Below are 6,102 nucleotides of genomic sequence, written 5' to 3' on the forward strand. Positions count from 1 at the left end.
CAGGTGGTCTCAGCAGCCTACTTTCAAGCCAGGGCTTCCCCTTGGCTTGGGGAAGAAGCCCATCAAAAGGGTAGACCGATCCATAGATCATGGAGGATGCGGTGACTGACGAGGTGCTGCCTCAGAGCCATTTTCAGTCGAACCAGAGAGTAGTGCAGCCTCTGTAGGGATCCGTTCGATCCAAGAGTTTGTGAGGGTCGAGATACCCTCCTAATTATCTCCCCTACGAAGCCGTAGGACGTGCGGAGCTCAGATGCAGGAGCACGGGCCGACTGAGACCCTACCATCGACAATAGAAGGTGACAGAGCTACAGTTCCGTCACGTCGAAGCTTGGGAAGCTTCACACAGTCACTCCACCGACCCATTGCTCGAGTCCTTTGGTATAGAGGGATGCCTCATCGACGAGATCACCAGGCTAGGCCCGTGACCATAGCAAAGCACCGGTTTGCAAGCACCAACCCAATGAGCTTTTAGGCCATCGATCGGAATCTGTCGATGGAGCTGGACGGAGGATGACGGAAAAGTCATGGGAGGCTCTCACGGTTGATTGCGAGCGCCATTGCTAGCACCCTCACTCCTACGAATGCCCACAGGCTGGGAGAAGAAGGGCAACACCAAAGATCAGCTGTTCGTCGACGTGCGCATGGTGGCAGGGAGGTTGCCATATCTGCCAAGCTCCTAGTCTTCTATATAACCATATGGATGGAGAGGGATCACAAGCAAGGCCACAGCCCTGGTGGCGAGCCAGGCCATGATGTATTCCGAGCGTTTGGGCAGAGGTTCTGGGTTCCAGTCCGAGCAGGGGGTGCAGAGCGCGAGCTGACGAGGAGGCCATCCTCCTTTTGCCAGTCACCCAAGAACACAATATAACCAAGGGACCCCGCTTGGTTACACCAACCAAGACAAGGTCCCGTGGTTATCCCGATGATAGGCGCTGCAATTGTTACTTCAGTGGTTCTAAGTTCATCCTGCGTGCGCAGTCGTGCGTGATCCTTTTGGAGCGCCCGCGTTCAGGAAAGTACAAAGTAAGGCGAAATTGCCACAATTGGTTACACCAACCGACAAGTGGCTCGGTGGTTGGCGCCACGATTGATGGGAGTTGGTCATGGGTTCGAATACCCTACTCAGCTGTGCAGAGACTTGGGACATGCGCTTGGCCGAAAGTACATGATATATAAATGTGGGTGGGCTTAGTTACATTAACTAAGACCAGCCCCCTTGGCTAGCCCAACGATAAGTTCTGCACGTAGTTCCTTGGAGGTCTTGTGTTCGAGCTTGACAGTGGGCCTTCCCTTTGGACACATTCTTTCAACTTTAGAGGTACAGCCAACCAGTTTTGGCAGTTTGGACAATTTAACCCCTGCTAAATTTAGCTAGTCCCAACTAGTCAGACAAGGAGTTTTTGGGAACAGACTTCACAGGTGTTTTCCCCGTCTTGTACTGAGTTCCCAGAGTAAGCCGCAGGCATTACTTTTGCCACACGGAGATTTGGAAAGTGTTTTGGGAAAGAGAGGTCCTTCAAAGCCGTAGCTCTCGGGAGGAGCTCTGGGCCTTTCTTCTGAGCGTTCAAAAGACCAGGGCACCTTTGTGAAGGTGAAGGACAGTCAATTAGGTGGAGGTTCCTTGGAGGTCTTGTGTTTGAGTTCGGCAGTCGACCTTCCCTTTTGACACAGTCTGCCAACTTTAGAGGCACAGCTAGCCAGTTTTGGTAGTTTGGACAATTTATCCCCAGCTAAATTTAGGTAGCCCCAACTAGTCAGAAAAGGAGTTTTTGGGAACAGACTTCACAGGTGTTTTCCCCCTCTTGTACTGAGTTCCTGGAGTAATCCGTGGGCATTACTTTTGCCACACAGAGATTCGACAAGTGTTTTGGGAAAGAGAGGTCCTTCAAAGACGTTCTTGGGAGGAGCTCTAGGCCTTCCTTCAAAGCCGTAGCTCTCAGGAGGAGCTCTAGGCCTTTCTTTTGAGCATTCGAAAGACCAAGGCACCTTTGTGAAGGTGAAGGATAGTCAATCAGGTGGAGGATCCTGTCACCAAGGCAGTTGCAAAATCCAAGAGGTCAAGCGGGTACTTTGGGATCCCGATAGGGGACCAAACCAGGGAGCAAAGGAAAAGAGAAAAGTGAAAAAAAAAATTAAGGGAAACTTTGCCCTCGTGACAGTGGTATCAGAGCTGAAGGAACTGAGTAGAGTCAGTTTCCCAAAGGTATCAGCTTGATAAGATTTGGGAAGTCAAAGGTATTGACAGTTTTCTCCCACCTTCTACATTTTCTCAGAACAGACAGTCCAGTCCATGTGAAGGCCCCCATTATCTTTTCTTCGATGCAGCATCCTCACTTCTCACAAAGATGCCTTACTTCCTCAATGAAACGGTAGAAAAAACAGCGAAAACGAGACGAATGGCAAATTCACCCTTTCATCCAAAATGACGTACCCAAGCTCTCCCCTCACAAGGTGCCTCGGGCTCCCGAGTCAGGTCTTGCGGGATGCATGGCGCCCCCGTGCACTCGTGTGGTGCCTCGAATGGTGCTGCACCCCCCGCCACACCCCCGCACACCCATGCCTCCAACCAGATGCTGCTGCGTCCCCGACCACGCCCTGTGCACCCACACCTCCAACGCGATGCTGCCACGCCCCCGTCCCACGGTGGCGCCTCGGGCTCCCGGGTCGGGTCGAGATGCGTGGTGCTTCTCGACGACGCCAAGCGCACCCACGCCTCTAATGCGACACCGCTGTGCCCCCATCCCACGGTGGTGCCCTGGGCTCCTGGGTCGGGCTGGGACGTGTGGCGTCCCCGAGCACCCACGTCGCATCCCGAATGCTATCGTGCCTCGCATCTCCAACCCGACGCTGCAGTGCCCCTGATGCCCCCGCATGCACCCATTCTCCAAGCCGACGCCGTCACGCCCCCGTCCTACGGTGGTGCCTTAAGCTCTCAGGTCGGGTCGAGATGCGTGGTGCCCCGAATGCTGCCATGCCCCCTGTGACGCCCCGTGCACCCACATCTCCAACCCGACATCACCGTGCCCCCATCCCACGGTGGTGCCCCGGGCCCCTCAGTCGCGTTGGGATGGGTGGTGCCTCGAACGCTACTGCACCTCGACCACGCCCTATGCAGCTGCGCCTCCAACCCGATGCTACCGTCCCCCGCCGGTGACACCTTGCGTGACCATGCCTCCAACCCGACAGCACCGCGCCCCCGTCCCATGGTGGTACCTCGAGCTCTCCGGGTCGAAATGCGGGGCAAGGCCCCAAGCACCCGTGACACTATAGTGCCCCTGGCCATGTCCAATGTGCCCACGCCTCCAACCCAATGTTGCCATGCCCTCGACCACGCCCTGCGCACCCGCACCTCCAACTCGATGTTGCCGCGCCCCCGGCGATGACCCAAGCAGCCTCGCCTCCAACCCGACGCCATCGCGCTCCTGTCCCATGGTGGCTCCTCGGGCTTCCTAGTCGAGTCGCGACGTGTGGTGCCCAGAATGCTGCCGTGCCCCCGGCCACGTCCTACGCACCCACGCCTCCAACTCGACGTGGCTCCAACCACGACCTCAGCCATGCCCCGTGCGCCCGCACCTCCAACCCGATGTTGCCGTGCCCCCCGACAATAACCCGTGTAGCCCCATCTCTAACCCGATGCCACTGCACCCTCATCCCACGACGGCACATCGGGCTCACGAGTCGGGTCACGATGCGTCGTGCCCTGAATGCTGCCATTCCCCCGGCCACATCCTACACACCAACACCTCCAACCCGATGTGGCCATGCCCCGACCATGCCCCACGCGCTCGCACCTCGAACCCGACACTGCCGTGCCACCGATGATGACTCGTGTACTCGCCTCCAACTTGATGCCGTCGTGCCTCCGTCCCACGGTGGCGCCTCGGGCTCCCGAGTCGGGTCGCGACACATGGTGCCCCGTGACAAAATATGAAGAGGGGAGAGGAGAAGAGTGGAGATGAGGAGAGAGGGCACAGCTAGAGAGCACACCACAAATGACTAACTGTACACTAGAATTAGTTGAAAAAATAGAATATATACAAACCCTTTTAGGGTTAGGGTTAGGGGATCTAACCCTTTCCTTTATAGCACTCTATAAGGTTAGTGCTATGCACATATGATCACGTGATGGTGCTATGCACACATGATCACATGATGTTGAGCGTGAACTCTCAACACCTTCCCTCAAGATCAACATCATGAAGTAGGCCTTCCCTCAAGATGATGATTCTGGGGATTTGAAGAAGGACTGAGCATTACATTCCATCACACCCCTTGAATGGGAATGTCCTTCCTCTGCATCAAACCAAGAGCTAGTCGGTGTTTCTCGAATAGCTCTTTACCGAGTGGTTTGGTAAAGATGTCTGCAACATTTTCTTTGCTATCACAATGCTGCAGTGTGATGTCACCAAGTAACACTCTTTCTCTGATGAAGTGCTCTCTGACATCAATGTGCTTTGTCCTGGAGTGATATACTGGATGTTTGGCCAATGCATGAGCCGATTGATTATCACAGTATATTGTTGTTGGCCTTGACTCAGCAAAGTAATCTGTTTCTGACAATAGTCTTCTGAGCCATATAGCCTCACATGCACCTGTAGTGAGTGCTCTATATTCTGCTTCAGTTGAAGACAAAGAAACAGTTGGCTGTTTGTTTGACAACCATGATATAGCACCTTGACCAAGGAAAAATGCATATCCCTGTGTCGATCTCCTGGTCTCATGAGCTCCAGCATAGTCACTGTCACAGTATCCATGCAACCGTGGATGACTTCCTCTGTATTCTATCCCAAATTGTCTTGTACCTCTGATGTATCCCTCTGCACTTGCTAGTAGGGAGCTCCTTCGTGATGACGAGAGAGAGCATGTCTAGTAGGACATTGGTGGTTCCCTTTTTCCACTCAATAGAGAAGTCATACATCGTGAAGAACTCTTCCCAACATGCGAGGCACCCTCGGCCAACCTACTTATCAATTTTCCTCATGCAAAATGTTTTGAAATTTTGATTATGAGTTCTGACAATAAATTCTCAATTCAGAATGAATAGCTCAAGTTTTTGGATTGCAAGCTTAACGCCAAGGATTTCTTTTTCAATGGAATGATAATTTAATTCGGCGCCTTGAAAAGTGCCAGAGTGATAAGCACAAAGAACCTCCTGAGTGGGAGTGTGTTCAAGTAAGATTGCTCCCCAGAAATTGTCGGAGGCATCAATTTCAATCACCAGGGAACTGTGGCCGAAGGAATATACAGAGCAGGCAAATGCTGGACCTTTGCCTTGATATGTTGGACTGCCTCTGGTTGGGGTGGTCCCCATGGAGGACCATCTTTGCGGCGACACAATTGGATGGAATAGCGATCTTTAGCCAATTGGTCATAGAATGGAGAGATATGGTTGAGGCAGCCCAAAAATCGTTGAAGTTGTGTGCGGGGTCATATTTCATCGAGAAAGGCTAGGAGTGCCTTGAGCACATGATCTTGCATTTGGATGCAACCTTTGTGGATGTGGACACCAAGAAACTCGAGATGGGAATTTACATCTTGGCTATATACAAGGATGTCATCAATATAAACAAGACAGAAAGCATGATGTGGACTGAATATGGAGTCCATGAAATTCTAAATTTCAACAAGGGCAGTTTTGAGCCCAAATGGAAGGACATTCCATTGGTAAAAACCTTACGGAACAACAAACCCTATTTTGTGTTAATCGTCAAGTTGCAGGCCACAGGTTGTAGGTTGACTTGCTAGAATCCAGCTTTGAGGTCGAACTTAGAGAAGATATTCGAGCTGAAAATAGTGCTCAAGAGTTCAACTTTTGAGTGCACATTGTCTCAAATCGACTATGTTATCCATTTTAGCCCACGTGCTAAAGAGTTAGTATTCAACATGAACTCTTGAGCACATGGTAATAATCAATTGTGTGGCAAGTACAGCTTTACTTTGGAAGAAGGAAAAAAGGTAGTCAAAAAGTCCAAGGAATGGTACTAAATCACATGAAACATGATAATACTTAACATAGTGCAGTCACTATTAAAAAATTAAAAGCAATGATTCTTGATACTTGCAACAGTCTCAAAATTTTTTAAATTTTAATTTAACATC

This window comes from Dipteris shenzhenensis, chromosome 1 (genome assembly GCF_047967505.1).
Source record: "Dipteris shenzhenensis isolate YYH24624 ecotype China chromosome 1, Dip_SZ_1.0, whole genome shotgun sequence".
Lineage (NCBI taxonomy): Eukaryota > Viridiplantae > Streptophyta > Polypodiopsida > Gleicheniales > Dipteridaceae > Dipteris > Dipteris shenzhenensis.